This window comes from Anabrus simplex, chromosome 11 (assembly GCF_040414725.1).
Source record: "Anabrus simplex isolate iqAnaSimp1 chromosome 11, ASM4041472v1, whole genome shotgun sequence".
Classification (NCBI taxonomy): domain Eukaryota; kingdom Metazoa; phylum Arthropoda; class Insecta; order Orthoptera; family Tettigoniidae; genus Anabrus; species Anabrus simplex.
In genome coordinates, this window is record NC_090275.1 from 12,623,197 (window position 1) to 12,648,070 (window position 24,874).

Genomic DNA, 24,874 nt, shown 5'->3' on the forward strand with positions numbered 1-24,874 from the left:
GAACACATTCACAATGCACTGCATATGGTCACTTCTGAGCGGTTTTCCTTTTTGCTTCACTACGCGCGATGGTCCTACCTCTTGCTCCATTTCTCTCATTACGAATACTGACACGCTGTACAGCTTGGGACTTTCAATTTCGAGAATACTTCCTGTATTACACCGCGCCTCGTGTCTTCATTTCTGGTTATTTAATCCCTATTTGCGGGACCTAGTGTTTACAGTGCACTATGTCTTCTGGTATGGGCTAGAGCAATCTTGTTACTTTCATTGATCTGTCTCAGCTTTATCCTTGGCTTTGACAAAATGAAAGTGACTGAGGTATGAGTGATGCTAGTAATGCCATTCCTTCTGCAGCCAGTCCCTGCTATAAATGGTGTGAAAATATTGCTCATAGGGTCGGTGGGTGCATGCATTTCAGTGGGCTTGGCAGACTGATATGTAATAGCAATTTCTGGCTCAGTGGGGAAAGCAACGGGAAACTACCTCACTCATTTCCCTAGTACGCCTCTTCAGTGATGCCTAGGCCATCTATGACAGCTGATGGCGGAGCTGTTGAGGATCCAACCAGCCTTCGGGCTGAGGACTAAACATACATACATATATGACAACCATATTTTAATTTGATTACGTACTGTTCCAAACTCTCTAAGTGTAATACATTAAAATAAAATTAATGCGACGTAGTATTTTTCTTCGAGCTCGGATACAGTGGAGTGAGTGCGACGGTATCTTCTCCAATCAGCTACGTGTAAAGGCAAGGTGCTCCACCTATTTGTCTACATCAGGATTAAAGACTCGTGAAAAGCGGTATAGCAAACTGCTTGTCTTAGCTGCCGGTGCAGACGGTCCCTAACAATCCAATGTCATGATGCCTATCTAGTGCATGTACTTGAGCAGGTCGTCGGGGTCTTAAATCGGCCTCTCGAGGCCTGGTTTTGACTGTTTGCTCATTACTCTAGAAGCATAGGACTACTATAGGTCTACCTATAGTGCTCGTGCTGTAACTGTCTGTTGATGCCCTGTGTTTGTTTTTTGGCGGCCTGTGCCAGGGCGCCTGGCAACACTTTGATTCTTCTTACCTCTGCGAGTAGCCTTCTAGAAATAGTGTTCAAGAACACATCTTCGCATGCATTTTAAATTGAGGCATTCGTACCTTTCAACTGACCATTCCCAACGATGTGATACCGAGCCCTTTGTTTCGTAAACAGAACATGTTATTGCCGTAATAGTCCAATCTCCATCCCATTGTGCATTTGTACAACGTAGTTAGATACGTCTAGAGACGTGGCCACATTTACGGGAAGACTGGAGGACTTTGTTATAAACGGAAAGAGAACTGTTGAAGTCCACAACGCTAAACGGCTTCAGGTGGGATGGCTGATGTAAATTTACACTGAAGAAAAAGACCAGCCTAAACTCAGACATAACAGTTTTATGTAGTTAATCTGATTAGGTGCGTAAAGGTAGACCACTCTCTGCTATATGTGCAGCTTTTTCTATACCCACGGGCAAGTAGTTACTATATGGAATGTAGTGGCCGCGCTTGAAAATTAAAGAGATTCTAAGTTCCACTTCGGATCCGGTATTGTTACACAGTGCATGTACATGTTAGGTGCGCAGTAGAAGCACTGTGAACTTCGTTGAACTGCGGTATATAAAGTCATAATTCGATATCTGATTATTGTGGAACAGCGGTAAAACGCTCGCTTTACGATTGGGAGGTTGTTAGTTCGGGCCTTGTTGGAATTATTTTACCGTTCCTTAGCGATATAAGTAATATAAATGTTACCTTTAGAACAATACAGCTGCATAATATTAGGGTTAGTTTCTACTTGGTCGGCCCCGCTGTGTAGAGGGAGAGTGCCTGCCTCTTATTCGGAGGCTGGTTCGAGGTCCACTCAGCCTACATGGTTGCAGTTGAGGGACTACTGTATCCGACGGTGGGTATTTTTTATTATTCTATTCTGTAATGAAATAAAATGACGCATACGCTTGTAGATGCGCAGTTGAAACAGTTTCGGAACAGTGGTGTTGGAGTCATTTGATGTCTACTTCTCGTGGAACATGGGTAAAGCGTTCGTTTAATAATTCGAAGATTGCAAGTTAGCGTTGTAAAATTATTCATTTTTAAGGCATGATCGAAACCTTAGGAAGCTCCGGATCTATTGGAGTAACGGGAATACCATTTCCATGGAATTCGATGGGGAGCTATTAATATTAATGGGGTTTGTGTTAGAAAGTACAACTGGCTGAGTCAGCAAAGAGGATGCGTCCGTCCGGATTCGTTGGTTGATATTCTGGACAAAGGGAGGTAATGAGGCAGAGATATTATGAAGTGTTCTTAACAGGTATTACAAATGCATGGGCAGAAGGTGGCTGGCGTATGACTGTTCATCAGGAATACTGTTGCATGCAACGTTGTTTCTCTCAGGCTCGTATACGAGGGACGTGATGTGCGTACAAGTACAACACGGTTCAACCCGGAAATTAAATTAAATATATTTTTGTTGAGAATACAATATTTTTCTTTCTCTTTGAAGCCAAAATGTTATAAGTAATTATAGTCTTGGTATAGTATCACTGTGAACTATAGTCTTGATATAACAACACTGTGAACTGGGTGTTTATTGCTAAGACTGTCGTAAAAGAGCAGGAGCATTTATTTTGTCTCAAAGATAAGCAATATTGTGTTCGATCGTATGACCACCATTACCAGACCAACTAATTACCATTACGTCGCAATAGTTGCATCCACAGCTGATGATCCATGTTATAGGTATCAGGCTACGCCAGACCGTGGAGCAACAATATGTAACATTGTCTGTCCCCGAATAGTAGCCAAGGGATCCGAAGACGACTTAGGATCAAGAGAGCGGCTTTTAAATTTTTTTAATTACAGCCGTTAAAGAGTCTTGTTAACCAGTGCACAGGGGGTTTAACCTGTTCGCAAGGCATGGCGAAGATCATCTTGGAGAGGTGTGACAGTCCACCTGATGAGCCCTATACCAGAGTGGTTATCACAATTGAGAAAGGCGTACAGAGCTTGAACGCAGTTGCTGAAATTAAGTGCTCGTTCCCTTCTAGGAACTTCGTAATATTTTTTTATATAAAAACCTGACAACACCCTTTTCACTAATCAGAACAGTAATCACTTTATTTCCCCTATTGTCACGGCGAAGTTCGTCATTAAGCAAACATTTCTTCAGCTTCTTCCGCGTATTTCTGGGATCACTGGAACAGCCCTGGCTCATTTTGGGGGGAGGGGGTGTTTTAGGTCTAGATACCCTTCCTCGCCCCCGTGCAATTTTTCATGTGAAACTAATCACGTCTCCCGGTGCTTAACATGGGAGTATAGGTTTAGGTGAACAATATTAATGTATGAAGGTTCCTTTCATCTGGTTATAACCACCGTTATGACCATTTAAATAAAGTATCGAACGTGAACCTAGAGCCTGGGTTTCTTGCTTTGAGATTAAAAGTGATGACTGACAGGCTTAAGACAATACAGAATATTGAAATTGTTTTATTACATTAATCACGAAACGATGAATCACGTTACTTCTTTTTCTTACGATTTAGGACCCTAGGGGACAATTTCTCCGGTCGGAGCGAAACTGTGACAAGGCAGTTGAGCCGTGGGGGACGGTAGAAGACTAAGTCGCTATAGCATTAAGGGACACTGGGACTGAAATTTCCCAATTCTATATAAACTGAGGTACAGCTTTGAAATTTTGTATGCTTATGAATAGTCATAACATAAACCACTGTGGTAAATTTGAGCATTGCAAGTTGATTAGTTCTTGAGATATTATTTTATACATTTTCATGTGCAAATTATTCAATATTTATAAAGGTCTGCCGCATTAAACCAATCAAGATAGTGTAACTTTTAGGTAATATTCTATTGCATTAATACAATTGGAAGAAACCTACGGATTCTTTTTTGAATTGCATTAATGAGTATGAAGAAATAGATTTTTTTCATATCCAAGTTTTTAATCTACAAAAATCTTCAATTTTTTAAGTTTGAATTTTTTTTTGCAGCCAGACCAAAAGTGCAATCCAAAAATCGATCCGCAGGTTTATAGTCAATGCAATGAAGATAATACATGCAAATTTTGAAAGCAATATCATAAGATTTATGACGCGTGTAACATTTTGAATGCCTGAAAAAGTGAAACAGAGAAAAAAGCAATTTTTTAAAATAATAGACAATGCTCATAACCTGTATTGCCAGCTGAGAATCTCAAAGAAATTTCTTGTTTTCTCCTACTTTTGGATTTTGGCTCATGCCACCGAGAACTTACTGTATGCATTTCACCACAGAACACCACCACACAATAATAGAAAATACTCGCATACCTCAACACAATCAAACTGGAAAACAACTTGTTTGTAAACAAACAGGATTTGCACATGGTATGTACGGAAATAGTCATAAATAATGTTGAAACTAATAAATATTTCTTTAATAAGTAATCACTGTCTTTGAAAATAGGCATAAAAATTTACTCAATATATTATGCAAGGCCACACCACCACCTGTAATTTTCATTCAGATTTTTCAAACTTTTGTAGTTCTTATATAGTTTACGTAGTAAAAGTGCCTACTTCCTCCACTAGAAAGCAGCAAAATGCAGACCGACAGATGTAGGAGGCCTTTTTGAATTATTCTTATGAAATGAAATCGTGAAATCTGCTTGAATACACCACTAATATGTGCTGATCGTGAGTCGAACGAAAGTGGGCGTTTAAAGGACTGCATGCCAGGCATTTAAAAGCTACGCTAGAGCTTTAAAAATGGAGGAATTTGGATGGAAACACTGCTATCTGATCCGCGGGGGTTAGGGGTGTATTAATATGGAAAAAGCCGAAAATCAATATTTTACATATATTTCGCCAAAATTTCAGTCCCAGTGTCCCTTAAGTGCCAATTGTTTGACATCGCTAGATCGATAGCTTATAACAGTGTAGCCACTGTCTCATCATTCATATCAGAAGCAAACACTGAGTTCATATTTTTCTCATATCTAAACTGTTGATGACTTGTGGTTAAGTGTAAGAGAGGACCATGACTTCTAACTTCGACACTACGAATAAGGCTGCTCGTCCACTGGAAGCGACTACGCGCGATTACGAGATCAGGCGACTACGTGCGTAATAGCGCGACTGATCCCAAAGCGAAGATTGTAACGGAACCGCGTCCACTGCAAGCGATCTCGAGCGGCCGACTCACGCGATTATAGGCGATAACAGGCGACAAGCGATGGATCCCACTCGAATGGGATTTGCCGCGTGTAGTCGCCTGTACTCCACGGTTCTTGCAAGCATCCGGTTGTCTGCCGTCGTCATATGCAACATTATTTTTATCATTACTGCATTTGTCATGGATGTAGATAGTGAAAAGTTGATAAGTGCGGTTTGTGAAAGAACACCACTATGGAATATGAAAGATAAACGCTATCATTCTCGAGATATACAACGCAAACTATGGTCGAAGGTTGCAGAGGAAGTGGGCGTTGATAATGGTAAGTACTCTTAAATTATTTATTTATTTATTTATTTATTTATTTATTTATTTTATGTAATTTATATAATATGCTGGACTGAGTAGCTCAGACTGTAGAGCGCTGGCCTTCTGAGTCCAACTGGACAGGTTCGATCCTGGCTCATTCCTGTGGTATTTCGTGACATTTTACTCTGGCAGGGCTGTGTTGCCATCTCTTTCCCCTCACCAATCGGTCCAGTTTTCACTTACCAACACCACGATACTTATATATGAATAATAATAACAATAATCCGATGACACCGGCTGAATATAAATCTGCTTTCACTACATTATTTAATTAATTAGGTACACTACAATGGCATTTATGAACACACAGTAATGAACAGGCTAACAGCTAATGCAATTCCGACTATTATAGCACTCCACTGTTTCACTGATCACAATCACAACTGATAATAACAACATTCTTGAAAACAAATAAACAGTGCACTCCCTAACTTCTATCTCCTTGCTCAAATTTCAAAGCATGACCACGTATTTAACAATTTGACCACCTTACAAATAGTGCCGTCACGTTACGGTTATGTTTTGAATCTTTATTTTAGCTTCTTTATAGAAGTGAATGTATTAAATAGTCAGTATAATGGAATTCATTGTTTTGTAAAATGTTTTGGAATGAACCTCTAACAACAATTAATATAAGACGTGGGGAAAAAAGCCTAGCTACATTTTAAAATGTAATCATTTACAGAGTGAAATAACGTTAAGTGTTTTCGAAAAGGCGGTGGAGTGGCGCCCAAAAACCCTTCATGCACGAACCGCCACTGATTTCAAGGTGCTCAAATACGTCAGCCTCGTGTCGGTAGATTTACTGGCACGTAAAAGAACTCGTGCAGGACAAATTCCTGTACATCGGCGTATCCAAAAACCATAAAAATGTAGTTAGCGGTACATAAAACAAATAACTTTATCATTATTTATATTATTTTTATAATTTCAATACGGGAACATATGCAGTTTCTGTTGTAATATAAAATGAAAAAGAAATGAAAAAAGCAAATTTAAGTAGTAACAGTACCTAAACATTTTCAGTTATTCGGTTCGTGTTCACAAAAGTATGCTACAAATTTGTCTCTGATCACATAAGCATTGGTAACACTTCTATTTTCGCCTAGTGAAGCAAATCTGGTGGATGCACCACTGGTTTCCGATTGCGACTGTTGATGTAATACTGTCACAGCTTGTTGTTCACCTTCTTTATCGATGACAATATTATGCAGCAAGCATATACACTTAACAATCGCATCGACGAAATCGGGCTCAACCTCAATACATTTCTGCAGTATTCGCCACTTGGTGCTGATAATACCAAATGCACACTCTATAACTTGTCGTGCTTTGGAAAGACGTCTATTAAAAACTCCTTGTGATGGCCCTAGTTGTGATGCTGGAAATGGTCTCATCAAGTACGTTTTCAGTGGATACGCTTCATCCGCCAAAAGAACATGTGGAACTTTAATATTCGTTCCAGGAAGTGGAGCAAGCTGTTGATTGCGTAGCTCACCTCTTTCAAGTCTTCCGTAAAGTTTGGAATTGGAAAAAATACCACCGTCACTCTCTTTACCGTATGCGCCCACGTCAATAGTAATGAATTTGTAATCGGGCCCAGCAACGCCTTGTAACACAATGGAGAAGAACTGTTTGTTATTTCTGTACATGCTGCCGGCATTATTTGGATTTCGTATGCGGACGTGTTTTCCATCGATGCAGCCAACACAGTTCGGGAATTTCCACTTACTCCAAAACCGTTCCACCGTGGATTTCAGGTGTTCATCTGTAGGGGGGAATGGCATATGTGCAGCGACTAACTGTTCCCAAATCACCTTGCATGTTTCTAGAACTATTCTGCCCACCGTTACATCTGAGATTCTAAATGAATAACCCAACGTCTTGAATGAAGATCCTGTTGCCAAGTACCTGTAACAAAAAATAAATAAGTAAATATACTTTATATAAAAACATAACAACATTAATAATTAATAATTTATTTTTTCTGTAAAAATTAAGGCCACATACCCTTCTCTTACATCTAACCAGACTAAGATAAGGCTACCTAAATTTATGGAAACTATAACAAATTCATAGTTATTATACAATTGATATAGTGTATACTTAATTAATAGTAAATAACTAACATACATAGGATAAAACATACGAATTAATGCAGTTATTTGTGTTTGTAGTTCTTGTCTTATGGCAATCCCTGATTGGGAAAAGCATATTGTTTGTTATCAACGAGTAAAAATAAATAAATAAATAAATAAATGGTCCATTTAAATAGACGGAGGTTGCCCAGTTGTACTTCCCATGAAAACATTACTCATCACTATTCCATTTAAACCTGTTCTACTATAAAAATAGTGATTACATGTCGATAATAGAAAGTAATCAAGAATTGAATGAAAATTGTATGTATCTGTTTATCAGCGCATTGACCAAAAATGGTCCTGTTTCTCTTTGTTTTAGTGGCAGAGGTAAAGAAGAAATGGAAGGGGCTCCGTGATACATTTCGGCGAGAGTACAGAAAGGCATACAAGTCTGGAGATGAAGCACCGGGAGATCGTTCCTCTTCTTGGCCGTTCTTCAATCAAATGTTGTTCCTGCGCGATATACTGGAACAAAGAGATCTCAAAGGAAACATTGTATCTCCACAAAAAGTGGCTTCGCCTGGGAAAAATGACACCCTCAAAGATGTAGACGATTTTGCTTCACCGTCTCTTGAAGAAGAAGACGATCAAACACCTACTTCACAAGAAACAAACGCAAGTGGAATTGATCCGGAGCAGCGTAGCTTATCTGCTGAACAACCAAAACCGGGGCCTTCAACAGCCAACATCAAACAGCGGAAGCGCAGGAAAACGAATGATAAGAAACTTGATGACAACGACGAGAAGTTCCTTGAAATAGAGAGAGCGAAATTACAGTTACTTGTTGAAAGTAAAGCCGTTAAGGACGACAGCGATTACCAATTTTTGGTAAGCCTCCTTCCATATATGAAGAAGGTTCCTGAGAATCGCAAACTCACTGTGAGAAATAAACTCCAGCAAGTTTTTATAGATGAGGATGAATTACGTAACACTTCTCTGCACACGCCGTCTCCGCATACATACACACCATCCCCGTCGTCCTGGACCATTGAACCAATACCCGAAACAAGCTCACCCAACGACACTCTCCAAGCGGGATCCGGCTCCGTAGATGTGGGCTTACGACAATTGTTTGGCAACTTTTCCGGTGCATCATAACAGACTTCGTGTTAAAGTGTTTAAAGTGATATGTGTTGTGGAGGTACAACAAACTAAAAAGAGTATGATTGAAAACAACAGAGACTTTTCAAATTAGATTTAAAGGTTTCATATTTCTATTTAGCCCTTTTTACTTTTTTTCTTATAGATTGTGTGCTTTTCTCTCGTTTTTGTAGGTTACACTGATAAATTAAATTGCATACTTAATTCGATATTTCATTCTTTAATAAATATTTTTTTTAAAAAGCAAAAATAAATATCAACACTCTTTTAATAACTATTCATATCACTTACCTTAGAGTCACAGTTAAACGTTCCTGAGGTGTTATTGTCTCCCTGAAGTTTGACGTTTTGGCTATTTTGGGCTCTATTGCATTCAAAATATAGTGAAACGTTTCTGGACGCATCCGATAATAATCAAAGAATTTCTGGGGGTCTTTGTCCAAATCATTGTGCAGATGATGGAATTCTCCCATTGGCTTCCTTTTAGCTAGTATTGGGTTTACCCAGCACCGATGTCTCCTTTTGCGATTTTTCCTCCGACGCCTCGTCAGGTAGGGACTCTCCAGAATGTAAACTAAATCATCATCATCCATCTCACAGACTATTTAATACGTTTAATAACTTGACAAACGGAAACACACACAGACCTGTACGGAGTACAGATGCCAACTGACAGCCGCGCATAGTCGCCTCTAGTGGACGACCCCAGTCACGTGTAGTCGCTTGATCAAAATCGCCTGTAATCGCCTGTAGTCGCCTCATCTCGTAATCGCGTGTAATCGCTTCCAGTGGACGAGCAGCCTAAAGGCAGATATAAAGTTATTAAAAAAACATTAGGTTCTAAATACATGACTGGCTAAGTGTTACTTTACGATGATGCATCTATTGATTATACTGTTATGTGGCTTAAAAAGTAGAAACTTGTCTGAAAAAGTGACATACAGTAATACAATAATGTACTTAGTCGACATCAGTGTTAGTCATTGTTTGTGATAAAAACAACTGCCAAGAACCACACAAGTAAGATCTAAAAGTTTCCATTCCCCTCTCTGAGGGGGAACATTAAAGTTTGCGTTTCCGTGCGTTGATTTTGGCTTCTGACCTTGGCTCGTCCTGCCGGGAAGCTGCTGTTTGCCAAGTGGAGGGCTCGACTGCGATGACGTGCCGTGCCATGCCATCGCTGTTTAGCTTCGGTTTTACCAGGCCATGGACTAGTGCCACCGTAGGCTGTCCTGAGAATGCGTGGTTTTCCAGTCTCCTTACTAAGGCGAATGCTGGGACATTTCTTTTTATAGGTCACTGCCGCTGTCCTATAACCTTCGCACTTCGAATAACCTAGAGGATAATTGGCCCGTTGTACATCCTCTTGAAACGATAATTACCTCCATCTCAAATCACCCCAACACTTCCCCTGGCATGGCTCTCAACTTGGGAGCGTGGGTTGGCGACCACGGGGCCTTTAGCCGAGTCGTGGCATTGCTTCCAGTTACTTGTCAGGCTCCTCACTTCCATTTATCCTGTCCGACCTCGCTTGCTCTACTCTTGTTCTTTTCCGGCCCCGACGGTATTACAGCATTCGAGGTCGAGGGAGTTTTTCATTTTCACGACCTTCGAGACCTTTGCCTTTCTTTGCCTATTACTTCAGTTTCGAAATGTCGGATCGCTTCTTTTTCCTCTCTCTCTCTCTCTCTCTCTCTCTCTCTCTCTCTCTCTCTCTCTCTCTACCCCCCTGTGGGTAGGGGACGCAGACGTAGACTACCCCCACGGTATAAGCTGCCGGTCGTAAGAGACGACTAAAAAGGGCGACCAAGGGATGATGACATTAGAACCATGAGATTACTTGTGATTAGTACCATTACGTGCGGAACACCGTGGGTCAACGCTACTTTGAATTAGTACCACCTTGCGAGGGTCTACGTTTTATGGGAGCAGTACCATTCTGTGCGGAACATTATGGGTCAGAGTATTGCTTGTAAAAGAAGTCGTGTGTATTCCATTGGTTCATTCCAGTGTGTTCAGTACGGTCTGGTTACCTATGAGTAGTACCACTTCATCCATGGGTCTACGTTGCCTGCGGTTAGTACTACTGTGTGAGAAACACCACCGGAATAACGGCACCCGTGATTAGTACCTCTATTGGAGGAAAACCATTGGTCTGCGTTGTCATATAGTAGTAGTAGTAGTATTATGTGCGGAACACCCTGGGATTGTGTTGTCTGTGGGCGTTACCACAGTGTGTGATGCACCATGGGTCTGCATTGCCTATGATTAGTACCATTATGTGAGCCACCCCATGAGTGTACGTGGCCTGTGATTAGTTCCACCAAGCCCGTGATTACCTAGGTAAGGTGCACCATGGGTCTACGTTGTTGGTGAATGGTGCCCTTGTGTGCGAAACGCCATGGGGTTGTGTTACCTGCGAGTGGTGACATTGTGTGTGACATACGATGGGTTTATATTACGTGTGATTAGTACCACCATGCGTCCACGTTACCTGTGATTAGTACCATTCTAGGAGGAACACCAAGGTTCTGTTTTACGAGTGATTGGTACCATTGTGAGGGGCCTGTGACTTGGATTTTGGACCCCTTTTGATAATAAGCATCATCCCAGTAATTAAGACATTGTGAATTGAATCCACTGATGGTTTTCGTTCCACGATCATTTTCTCATTACCATTAGTTTTTGATTCAAATCAGTGGATACATTTCGAAGTTTTATTTTGATTTCGTCACACCTCGTAGCATTAGCGGCCAATGACCTAGCTGTTAGGCCCCTTCAAACAATAATCACTTCCCCCTGTCCTGACAGGGCGTAATCATCTAGGAGGCCCGCCGTACCCTGCTAGGGTACGCAGTGAAAACTTGTTAGTAGTGTAGTCGTTCTTCATCTTTCCTATCTCAAGGCCAGTTTACTGCGGAACGATCATCTCTTTATACATTTCTTTTCTAAAATATCCCTTGGTCTTTGTAAAAAATGCGTTGGTTATCTAAGGTTTACCCCCTGCGAGTGGGGGACGCACATGAAGAATACACATGCGGTATCCCCTACCTGTCGAAAGAGGCGACTAAAAGGGGCGACCTAGGGTCCGACATGGATTGCGGTTTGGTACAATGTGTTAGACCCCCTGCGGATGGGAGGGGCTGAATACATTCACGGGTAATCCCTATCTGTCGTAGAAGGCGACTAAAAGGGTCATGTGGCCATGGTCCCCTCTTTATTTTTTTATTTTTTGAGGGTTAATTGTAGACCGATTCAAAATTCTTGATGTGCGTGCTGCTCGGAGATAGGCCCCTTACGTGTGCGTTTACGCCTGAAAACCCGTGCATTAACCACCCTGGAAGCGGTTATGACAGGCATCTTGCAGTAGTATCCGCTTAATAAGAGGTCCCCGCACAGCCGAATGCCAGACGGATTTTTTATTATTATTATTATTATTATTATTATTATTATTATATTTTCTCTATATTTTGTGCTCTGTGCACCCTATGGGGTACATGCTTTTGCGGATGACTGGAGGAGGGAATCCTAGTGCTCATTGCCTCTGTCATCCTGTATTGGGCATCGTCGAACATCGGACCCCGGGCAGTACCGGCTATGACCAGGTGGATTCTGCCTTGGCTGTTTGGTTCGGCTACAGAGACCCATGATCGGAGTGGGTGGCATTCAGGGAGGATGATTTCGGGCATGGCTTCGGAACGTCATCGACCTGCCCAAGGTGGTTCTCCACCGAACTCTAACTTTTGCCTGCTTGAGAGGTTCATCTCGCTGGGAACATGCGCAGCGTGAAGGAATGGGATCCAGCTTCCTTAGGTTTCTGGTTGCTAGCACAACCGATGAGCACGATTTTAAGCTGGTCAAATCGATCCTTTTTAGTAGACAACATTAAAGGCATCTACGGCGAACTTGAGGATCTCAAGAAAATGTGCAACGATAGTTTGCTTCTGAAGAATCGTACAGCACTGCAAGCCGATCAGTTACTTAAGTGCGACCACTTTGGCGAAATCCCCATCAAAGTGGAGGAGCACAAATTTTTGAATCCGCTTCGCGGAGTCATCTTCCACCGCGACCTTATTTTGAATACTGACGAAGAGTTGATGGAAGGCATGAAAAACCGTGGCGTGACACACGTCCGGCGCATTACGCGCAAAGTCAACGGTGAAGACGTTGCCACTAGTGCCTTCATTGTTTCCTTCAAGTTGTCAGTGTTACCAGACGAAGTCAAGGTAACAACTTGTCGTTGCGATGTGAGGCCGTACATTCCGCCTCCAGAGATTCGGACATACGGTATATCGTTGATCGAATCAGTTCGTGTGTGGTACATGTGGAAGACTAGCTTAAGGCGCGGAGGAGTGCACAACTCTGTACAGGTGCACTAACTACTCATTCTCCTCGCGATCGGAACTGTCCGACATATCTGAGTGAGGTGATCAAGACCCTGGATGTTCTTTCCTACCAGGAAACGCGCCGTAAGTTTAATTCCACTAATAAACCTGCTAATACACTAGACTCAGTCTCCCAGGTTCGTCTTTTGCGACATCGTTACTCGTGATGATCGTTTCGCCCAGGGCGACTGTTGCTCCTTAGAGCAAAGTCGCGAAGAGTAAAAGCACGAAAGGGGGGGGGGGGGGGCAACGACGACCCAACCTTCGAACAACAAGAAGTCTGTGCCGGTTCGGAGTCTCGGCACAGCAGGGGGGTAAAGGCTAGGTCGGCGAAAGCCGTGCCCAAGCCGGGGGAGGCGGCATCGTCGACCAGGGCTGGGCAGCTATCTCCCAGCCCACCTAAACTCGAAAAGAAGGCGAAGAGGGGCGCCTTTACCGGGCGCTCCCGCAATTCTCCTCCGGAGGGGAATCATGTCCGTCTGCTTCAAAACCTGCGCGCTCCGCTCGTAGGGGGACTTCCGGCCCCCGGAAAAGCGTCGAAGTTCTGGGCGTCAGTCCCGCCGTCTGTCGATGACGGGATGGACGTCGAGCTGTCATCTCCATCTTCGGGTGTAGATGTTGATATTGATAGTGTTCAGGTTTAAGAGTATCTTGTCGCTCATAACCTAACAATATTTTTACAGTCCATACTATGGCACTGTTACAGTGGAATTGTAACGGTTATGGCAGACATCTTGCTGAGCTGCGTCAGGTCATTAGTGAGTTCGTGGCGAGTATAGTCTGTATTCAGGAGACAAAAGACCAGATCATCATACGGTCTTGAGAAATTTCAGGCTATACTCGACAGAAGGATATTATGCTCATCGGGCTTCCGGTGGCGTGGGTATTTTTGTTCGTTCTGATACCTATAGGGAAGAGTTTCATCTAAGAATCCTGAAAAAACCTACAACCTGTTTTCCAGTCATTGACCGGGTCAGGAATGAAACATATATAGGCTGTTTTTACAATGGGGTTGCCACTCCCAAGGTGATTTATTAATGAATGATAAATGCTATGAAATGATCATGGAGAGTGTTGCTGGAATGAAAGATGACAGGGAAAATCGGAGTACCCGGAGAAAAACCTGTCCCGCCTCCGCTTTGTCCAGCACAAATCTCACATGGAGAGACCGGGATTTGAACTACGGTATCCAGCGGTGAGGGGCCGACGCGCTGCCGTCTGAGCCACGGAGGCTCCTTCTCTAAGAACCCTACCAGATTATAATCATAAAATATCAAAGCCATTTTTCTTGACAGTGCTGATGTATGTATGTGCTGATACGACTGTATATAATCAATAATAATAATAAACCCTACTAGAAGCAATTGTGGTACGGATACCGCTGCCTGTCATAGTCGCAGTTTATTTTCCACCAGGCCTCCCTCCTAACATATTGAGGTCACTGATTTTATGGACCAGCTTCCACCTGCGTTCCTCTTATTGAGAGATTTTAACGCCCATCACCCCATATGGGGCTCTGAAAGGCCTTGACCCAGGGGAAAAGAGCAAACATTAGTAATAGAGCTGGATTTATGTATTTTGAACACAGGTGAACCAACTCATTTCAGTGTACGTTACGGCACACTCTCGCATAGACTTAAGTATATGCAGCCGAACGTTGGTTTCGCTGTGTCGGTGGCATACACACGGTGATCTGTGACAATAACCATTTTCCCATAATTCGTACTAAGTTGAAACAAAAATGCGTCTTGGGCCCCTCCTTGATGGATTCTTAAACATGCTGATTGGCCAAAGTCTTTAACGACGAGGCCAGGCGGACCTTAGACGGCGATATAACTTATTCTTGCTGCTGCTGCTGAGGAGTCATTCCCTCCTTCCCAGGGACTCCTCGCCGAAGACTCGTTCCTTCGTGAAACGAAGAAATTGCAGCAGCTATCAAAGAACGTGTCTCGCTCATGAACGTTATCGTAGGCAGCGTACCGTGGCTAACTTGGTAGCATTTAAAAAACTCCATGCTATGGCGCGAGTTCTTATTCGCCAAAGTAAGAAAGCTTCGTGGGTGAGATGTCTTCTATGACGTCACATACTCCATCTCAAGTGTGGACTAAAGTTCGACGTATTTCGGGTATCCAAGATCATCTTCTGTCCCTGGAATTTCCATTGCGGGCAGTATCGTCACTGAACCACTCTCGAATGCTAACCATCTAGGTAGCCATTTCGCGGATGTGTCTGGCTTCGGGAATTACCATCGTGATTTCCTCTGTCTGAAGCGGGAGGCAGAACGTCATCACCTCAGTTTTGCCACTCAAGCTTCAGAGGACTATAGTGTGACCTTTACGGAGTGGGAACTTCGCAGCGCCTTGGCGCTTTGCAAGGACACGTCCCCGGATCCAGACAATGTCGATAACCAGATGTTGAAACACCTTAGTGAGGATAGTCTAATATATATCCTTCGAGTGTTCAACCTAATCTGGATAGAGGGTGCGTTTCAGTCTCAGCGGCGAGAGGGCATAATCATTCCTGTCCTCAAGCCAGAAAAAATCCCAAGTATGCAGGAAGTTGTAGATCTGTCTCACTAACTGCTTGTGTAAGCTATTTGAGAGGATGGTAAATCGCCGACTTGTGTGGTGTCTGGAGAAACAAGGACTTTTGTCAGAGTACCAGTGTGGTTTTCGAGCCCCTCGCTCGACCACTGACCACCTGGTACGCCTGGAGAGTTCTATCTAGGATACATTTCTCCGCAAACAGCATTTCTTTCAGTCTTGCAGGTAACTTGCCGGTATTTATTGCGAATTTTTTGTCCCTCCGTCTATTCCGTGTCCGAGTTGGGAGGGCATATTCGCAATACCACGTTGAAGGAAATAGTCCCACAGGGATCGGTTCTTAGTGTCAGTGTTTGCGATTGCCATAAACGATATTGTCACTGCTGCTGGTTCAGCAGTAATACTGTCGCTATATGTGGACCATTTTGCTCTGCACTATAGCTCGCGTAATATGGCAGTCGCAGAGCTACAATTACAGCAAGCTATTAGCAGAGTGGAACAGTGGACCTTAGAACATGGCTTTCGGTTTTTCACCGCAAAGACCTCTGTTATCCACTTTTGTCGGTAAGGCACTCTTCCCCCTCATTCTTAGCTTTATTTAGGAAATGTCGCCTTTCCCGTAGTTAACACCGATTTCTTCGTCTCCTTTTCGATAGCAAATTATCGTGGGAGTCACACGTGCCGCAGTTAAACGTGCAATGCACCAAGAACCTGAATATCTTGGAAGTTTCTTAGTAGCACTAATTGGGGAGGTGACCGTGCGGTGCTCCTACGAGTTTATAGGGCACATATTTTATCCAGGTTAAACTACGGCAGTGCAGCACATGGCTCAGCAGGACCAAGCGTCCTTGCGACACTGAACAGCATCCACCACCGCGGGGTTAGTTTGGCGACGGGGACTTTTCGGACAAGCCCCATTACTAGCCTGCTCGCTGAATATGGTCTATCGCCTTTACACCTGAGGCGCCAGCAAATGCTTGTGTCGTATGCTGCAAATTTGTGGGAGATACCACTTCACACAAGCTAACCTTGCGTATTCAACAATTGACACCATCGGCTGGACGCTGCTTGTTCTCGAGCAACGCGGCCGGTTGGAATACGCTTGGATAGCAGTCACAAATTGTTTTGATGTACCTTCGGTTCCTTGCCTTGTCAGACAACCAATTTGGGGTACCCGAAGGAAAACGCGAACCCTTCAATTTATCGGAGGCTCTTCCTCTCCTTTGTCTGCCGGTATCCATGTTCAGTCGTCATTTACACGGATGGTTCGAGAACAGACACGAAAGTGGGCTGTGCGTTCGTTGTCGGTACTGATAGATTTATTTTTGCTCTCCCGGAAACCTGTAGTGTGTACACAGGAGAGCTCTATGCTATCTGTGAAGCTCTGCGGTACACACTGTGCGATGAGCGCGGACTCTTCTGTGTACTGACTCCTTGAGCTCGCTACAGTCTGTTGACACCTGTTTCTCTCGGCACCCTCTGGTGCAGCGGATCCAGGACCTGCTGGCCAGGTGTTCGAATGCCGGCACCAGAATCACGTTTATGTGACTTCCAAGCCACATGGGTGTAGAGGGAAACAAGTTAGCAGAAAGGCTGTCAAGGAGGCAGTTACACTGTCCCCATTGCCTTACAAGGTTCCAGCGAGTGATATTCGCTCTCAACTGAGACATTTGGTTGTGTGCCATTGGGAGACGGAGTGGCAGGCCACTCATCCCTATGAGCTGTGGGCGATAAAAGGTACAACGATAGTATGGAGGACATCCCTTCGGGGTTCTCGGAGGGAAGCAGTGGTATTATGTCGTCGTCGGATCGGCCACGGTATACTAACGCACTCCCATTTATTGAAAGGCCCCTTCGGTGTGTACTTGCGGCGATCATCGTACCGTGCTACACATCCTAACGGAGTGCGTGGACCTGGTCGATCTGCGCCGCAGGGTAACACTCCCGAGTACCATCTCCCTCATTCTGCGAGATGACGGTGACAGTGTCCATAACTAGATGTCGAAACACTTTAGGATAGTCTGTTGTATCTCGAGTGTTCAACTGAATCTGGATAGAGGGTGCGTTTCCGTCTCAGTGGCAAGAGGGCATCTTCATTCCTGTCCTCAAGCCTGACAAAAATCCTAAGTATGCGGAAAGCGTGTAATAATGTCCTTTGTCGTGTTCGTGTTTGCGTATTTTGAGTTATTTTAACTTCTAATATGAATTGTATATATATGTACTTCCATTATCACCTCTATTTTCTATACTTTTATAGGAAAATAAACCCAAACCAAACCCCCTGGCGCAACAGCCCTGAAGGGCCATGGCCTACCAAGCGACCTCTGCTCAGCCTGAAGGCCTGCAGATTACGAGGCATCGTGTGGTCAGCACGACGGATCCTCTCGGCCGTTATTCTTGGCTTTCTAGACAGGGGCCGCTATCTCACCCTCAGATAGCTCCTCAGTTGTAATCACGTATGCTGAGTGGACCTCTAACCAGCCCTCAGATGCAGGTAAATATCCCTGACCTGGCCGGGAATCGAACCCTGGGCCTCCGGGTAAGAGGCAGGCACGCTACCTGTACACCGCGGGGCTGGCTTATTAGAAAATAAGACGTTGCGACTGAGATCCACTGATTGTTTTACTATCAATAATTTTTCATAATTTATTTTAAACTCTAGTCAATTGTTGCATTGTAATATTTTAATTATCTCTTGTCGTCCATCTCGTACCACTAGGGGCCGATGACCTTAGATGTTAGGCCCCTTTAAACAAGCATCCTATCTAACGTTTCGGAATTAATGGATGTCATGCAATAAAACAAGTACATGCTACGTACTACTGTTCGTTACGTCTGAAACCTTTCGTTGTATGCAATAACAAAGAGGAATTAAATTGAAACGTTTTATGTCTGTTATTTCTAGTGGGCCGTGAAATACTTGGATTATAACCCGCATGGTTCTCTTAAATTTCGCGTGATAGCAGAAAACTTGCCCTGCAGTCGCACAATGTAAATGTTGCAAATGCTATGTCTGTAGTATCTGTAAGATTCTGAGATAGTTCCTTGTACCTTCCTATAATGTAGGTTCACTCTGTACAACTTACACTGAGTGTACTTTCTTTGTAATTGCGGCAGTTTAATGTTCATCTAGTGGCCTTCATGATGTTTCTGTGTATACTTTATTTACTTATTTAGTGTCTGATGGACAACATGTTTTACAGTGTACTCATTAACACAGTATGTACATATCACACACGAAGTCTCTTTCCAAAGTTCAGATAGCTAGGAAGCTGATTTTGATGTGCTGAGGTCATTGTGCCCCTTGAATGCACGGATGCAAAGGCTATATGGTCCACAGTTTGGTGCTCTTCTGCAGTCACAGCAATATGAGATCCTGGTTTTTCTGGTTCTGGCGTGATTCAGAATCCTGCACGTCTCGGTAGTTAGAATCCAGAAGGTCGTTCACAGGGATTCTGGATGGTGGGATATTAGTCCAGTCCGCTATAACCACTGTTTACAGGCATTGAAAGTGTTGTGACTTCCCCTCTTGGAGAACAATCATTGAACGAGAAATGCAACCATGCAAGCTAAGGGCGCCAATCTTTAAGTTGATGACTTAAAGATAAAAATTTATAATCAAGCTTGGACGGACTCTTATCACAGGGGTGGGGTGATAGTGCACTAATCATTAAGCAGGAGAATTAGAAATCAAAAGGCTAATTAAGGCAGATTGATTAAAGTGGACTAGGAAAATACTACTTATTATATTGAATATAAATGACGACGGTTTAACGAGAACTGAATTTAAAATAGGAAATGAATTTAACAAAAAGTTGAATGACTCTACTTCGCGAAAACTTGCAATATTTTTAACTCGCTTGCTCACCATGTAGTCTTGTTTTGCTGGTCCTTGGAAAGCTTCCATCCTTGTAGCTGGAACATCACCGGTCGTCTTTGAGATATCTTCATCTGCAGCTAAGTACCATTCCTGCCTTGCAAATTGCATCAACCACTAATTGGATGATGGCTTTGAAACTATCACTCCCTGTTATGCTCTATCCCATATATTGGAGATGAACCCTAAGTCATAGTTAAAAAAACCTCCTTGGGTTATGTGGAGAGGATACTCAATTAATAATCCTTCCAACTTTACTGAAAATGTGCACTGAAGTTTCATTTCTATCTAGTTTAATACTACGTATGGTCTTGGACTGGTATAAACTGGTCTAATACAGAGCTGTTCGTACTTCCTGATGAGAGTGGCTATACACCCATCATTCAGAAATTCCTAAGTACCACGTCGTGGTAACGAAGTGATGAATGTAGAAGTGATAAACTATCACACTAGTCCACTATGGTACAACAACCATAAGACAAGTTATCAGACCTAAAGCGAAATACAAGATATAAGAATCAAGAAGATTATGCCAAGAGCTCCAACACGCCCTTTTATAACCTTTTCTGGCTCTAATTACAGGTCGCTACACGTGGTCCAATCAGTTGACACGTCTCTCCCCACTCCAGATATTAGAGTTGATGGGTCCCAACCAAGATATCAACTGTTCTTCTATTAGCCCTTTCACTCAGTATCCATGGCAACATGACGCTCCTTTGAAAATATAGGCGGTGATCAGTTTGAATTATTCTGGTCGAAATACAGTAGCTTTCGTTACAACGCTTGAACACGTGCTCGCTTTTCCCAGAATTTGATGTCTAAATTTGTCCTTCTTCCTCGGTGATGTGGCAAGATAGAGGAAAATCTACTGCAAGTTAAATTTAAACGAATGTCGCAAGAATCTAAGTTAATATTAGGATATTCAGCCCTCGTTTACAAGTCGTAGTTACAAAGTAATGAAATGATAGTGAGCAAATGATCAAACATGAATTATAATAAAATTACATAACAAGATAAATATCATGACGTTAAATTCCTGAATTAATTACACATAATAAAATTAACATAATTACACTGTGACGTCTGGAACGTTACAGTGTTGGAGCTCATGTGTCGATCAAATCTTTATTTTAGCTGTTTGGAGGTTTAGTTACATTATTATTTTAGTTAGGGATTGTTCTGAATTTTCTTCCAGGTGTTAAGCAATGATTGATATATTCTCAAAGATGGTAGTGGAATATATTGCTTAGGAGAGGTAAGCGGTGTGCATTGGGTGGCTGCATCCTGCCAGACGTTGGATGCCAGTTCTGCGTAATACTTAGAGATGAAGAACTAGGTTTCCCCTTGAGGTTGTCGAATTACGTGCACGTATGGGAACAAGCCAGTTGGCCGTGCGGGTAGGGTCGCGTATATAGCTGTGAGTTTGCATTTCGGAGATGGAAGGTTCAAATTCCACCGTCGGCAGCCCTGAAGACGGTTTTCCGTGGTTTCCAATTTTCACATCAGTCAGATGAGTTGTACCTTAAGGTCACCGTCGTTAACTTCGCATTCCTAGACCTTTCTCATCCTCGCGTCGCCGAAAACCTTCGATATGTTGGTACAAAGTTAAACCACCGTTATTTAATACATAAGGGTGAAGTCCCTTAATGTTGCGGTTCAGGTCCTCGGGACAAAAGTTTCAAGATGCTTAAGTTAAATCTCACCTTTAAATTGAGATTCATAGCTTCATTTATGGAGTATTTGCATTTTCTATAATGTTTACCTGTTAAATTGTATTTAGTTCAAGTGTTGACTTTAGTCTTTAGTGACTGTTTCTTCATTTAAGGCTAAACTTATGCAGAATGTTTGACCTGCTCTGTTTGTATATATTTACTAATTAGTTCCCGAGTTTAGTCATTATTATTATTATTATTATTATTAATTATAGTAATGAATATTCCGGAAATCCTGATAAGTTGACTTCACCAGAAGATCCCTCAAACTTATATAATTGTGGTAGGGAAAATGTAAACATCAACCCATGTTGCGTATAGTACATGAACTGGAAATCTGGTATTGTGTTGGACTTTACCTAACACGCCCTGAAAACGATAGAATTGAGAAGAAAACCTGTCATACGGATTTCTCCACGAAGAATTGTAAACCAAACAAACGTGGACAAATTGGTATGTTTAAGTAGTCATCTGTAACATATATATCCGAGGGTATAAAACACAAAATCGATCACAATGGCATTCACAACAATTTATTCACTTCTCCCCTTGTTCTTCTATTGTAATAACCTTGATGTTTAATTAGACGTTTTAACGAGTCCACATTTGACCTCCCACATTTTCTCTTAATGAGACTCACGTCGTGTTGTAAATTTGTACCACGCCGGATACGTAATAGTTCGCATCACATTCCACATCTGAACTCTTGACAGCTTCCGATGAAATTGTTCACCTCGACTGGAGTTCATTGAACAGACAGACTGTTGTCCCAAATGCGCTATTAATCTTGAATATGAATGGCATATACTTTCGTTAACACTGCCGTTACGCTATACATTTCACTAAATGAGAACTGGTAGCAACAACCAGATCTCCATTCTTAGGAATTGCCTTACTAGCAAAAATATTTGAATAACAATATCAGTTCACAAATTAATCACTTTTAGACATTATTACAATATCACGACCTCACTCCTTCACTGCTGCTATATTACAAGTCTCTTTTGGAGACTTGGCCTTGCCAGAGGTTTGCAGTGCTAGCTAGTGCAACCCAGTCGTTCAGTGTATCTCGCCTTGCATGACGCACTTTTTTCATCTGAGTCGTAGTCATAAGTAGTCTAAACGCTCTGCACTCCATTCGTTCCAAAACATTGGTTATGCACTACAGCTTGCACAATTCCTAGCCCCCTTTGTATTCATGTAATATAAAAATAATATGCCGTCCGATCTCGGTCAACTACAACATTGAAATCTATTCTAACATGTACATTGTACCATGTTAATTTTAATGCGGTGAACACATGGCTTTATAAAAAATACACACAATATTGGTGGCTGCTAAATGTAGGTTTTGTAATATGAACATGTTATATTGCATCACCTTCGTACAAGTCAGTCGGTCATTAGTGTTCGCTTGGTAACCAATGAAGTTTTTCCTACTTGACGTGCATGATTCGCGCCAGAATTCCATAGCGATAGTAACATTCTCATCGGGTTATGCTGTTATATATAGAAGGCATGTTTCACTTTTATCCATTTTGCTTTCAACCAGATGAATTGGCAGTAGCCATTCAGTCTTACTTGAAACGAAACTGAAGAACATGGCTGGTTAGTTCTGAAATATAAAAGTTAATGTATATGGGGCCCTTCCAATCCTCAGTCACTATAAACACTGATTACCGAACGCGTTATCTCTTGTTTTAAGTATTCCTTGCATGTAATGAAAATTAACGTTGACATATTTTCTTTAGGTTGCATGGTGTGCATGTCGTTTCTTCTCGTACCAATCCCGCCGTTAAGCGTCCGAAGGTAAGAATAATTCGAAAGGTTATTTAGTTAGTATCTTGCTGTAATCAATCGATTTGGCCTTATGCGTAGAGTAGAATGTTCGCTATGCTAGTTATTATTATTAATAATAATAATAATAATAATAATAATAATAATAATAAAACCGTTCTGAAGACGTAAGTTGTGAGAGATCTGCGATTATCCTTTCCGATACTGGCTAGTCTTGAGTATGCCAACGTTGGCATGTTGACCTGTATGACAATGAAGCTCGATATTCAACTACGTATGTATCCTTGATTCATTGTTACCAATGCACACGCTTCTTAAGATATCTATAGACGTATTTTACGTATTATGATCCTTTGATGTATTTAGAGGTTTCAGAAATACGCCAGTGTCCAAAAGTTAATCACTAAACGAGGCCATACCGCCTGATAGGAATGTCAGATTGCTGAACAAACGGAAGCTGACACACACCATATGTGACACAACTTGTCCAAAAAAAGTGTCAAAGGTTCTGATAGCTAAGGTACACCTTTGGCAAATAACAATTTGCCAATGTCTTCCACAACAGAATATGCTGTTTTTCGGGTATATGGTTACCCCTAACGCCTACACTACTTCGAAGCGACGTGGCATGCTCTCTATGAGATGGTCCAAGAGCTCTTGTGGCAGTCGATCCCATTCCTCCGAAAGGGCAATGTGAAGGTCTTGATCATTGGTGGAGACTGACGGGATGCAATTCGCCTCCCCAATGCATTCCAGGCATGTTCTATAGGATTCATATCCGCAGACCTCGCTGGCCAGTCCACGCGATGAATGTCTTCCCCAGCCAGAAATTCATCCACCAGAGCAGCGCGGTGCGGTCGGGCATTATCGTCCATTAAGAGGATATCTGGACCAACCGCACCTCCGAAGAGTCGAACATGTGGTCTCAGTACCTCATCCCTTTATCTTCGAGCGTTAAGTGTTCCTCGGACCACCCATGGAGATGTGCAGGTCCGTACGACCATTCAACATGATGCCGCCCCACACATGGCGCCACCACCACCGTACTGGTCCCGTTCCACGATGTTCCTGTGGTTGTATCGGTTACCCGGTTCTCTCCAGATTGTGTGACGGGAATCGTTCTGCAAACTGAAGCGGGATTCATCTGTGAAGAGCACATGCCTCGATTCATTCATGGTCCAGTTTCTATGTTGACGGTTCCACACTAAACGGGCCCGTCTCTGTGCTGGAGTGAGCGGGACGCACACCGCTGGACGTCGGGCAAACAGCCCTGTTGTTCTGAGCCTCCGGCACACAGTTTGCCGGGAAACGGAACCTCCTGAGACGGCTGCAAGATCCGCCGACAATTGTCTTGCAGGTGCACTCAGATTTCATCGGACGGTTAAGGTCAGATATCGGTCTTGCTATGGGGTGGTTACCCTTGGTCGACCTGGTACTGGCCTACGACTAACATCTCCTGTGTCTCGAAATCTTCTCCAAAGCCTGGAAATGACACTTTGTGGCACATTCAAGGATACGGCGTCTTCGGTCTGTCTGGCCTGCTTCCAGGCAGCCGAGTATACTACCCTGCAAAAGGGGTCCAAATAGCGTCGTTGTGCCAACATGTCGCATTCACCACGAGGCTACACACCGCACACTATAACAGGGCAAACACGACTGAGGGAATATGGGGCGCAGGCGTTGGCTGTGTTTACCTTGCTGTTACGCCGCTAGTCAAAGCAGGGAACACTCCTTTGCTAT

General features: G+C 42.8%; 1 protein-coding gene across 4 annotated transcripts in view; it reads left to right on the top strand.

Annotated features, from left to right (window-relative positions):
- The window catches only part of LOC136883485 (eukaryotic translation initiation factor 5), a 188,046-nt gene that overhangs the window by 30,752 nt on the left and 132,420 nt on the right, over positions 1-24,874 (top strand). The window contains exon 4 of one of the 4 annotated variants that reach the window (XM_068229687.1): positions 23,089-23,146. The exons of the other annotated variants lie outside the window; for them this stretch is intronic. The gene's annotated coding sequence lies outside the window, so the exon portion shown is untranslated. The remainder of the gene's footprint in view (positions 1-23,088; positions 23,147-24,874) is intronic. 4 annotated transcript variants of the gene reach the window in all.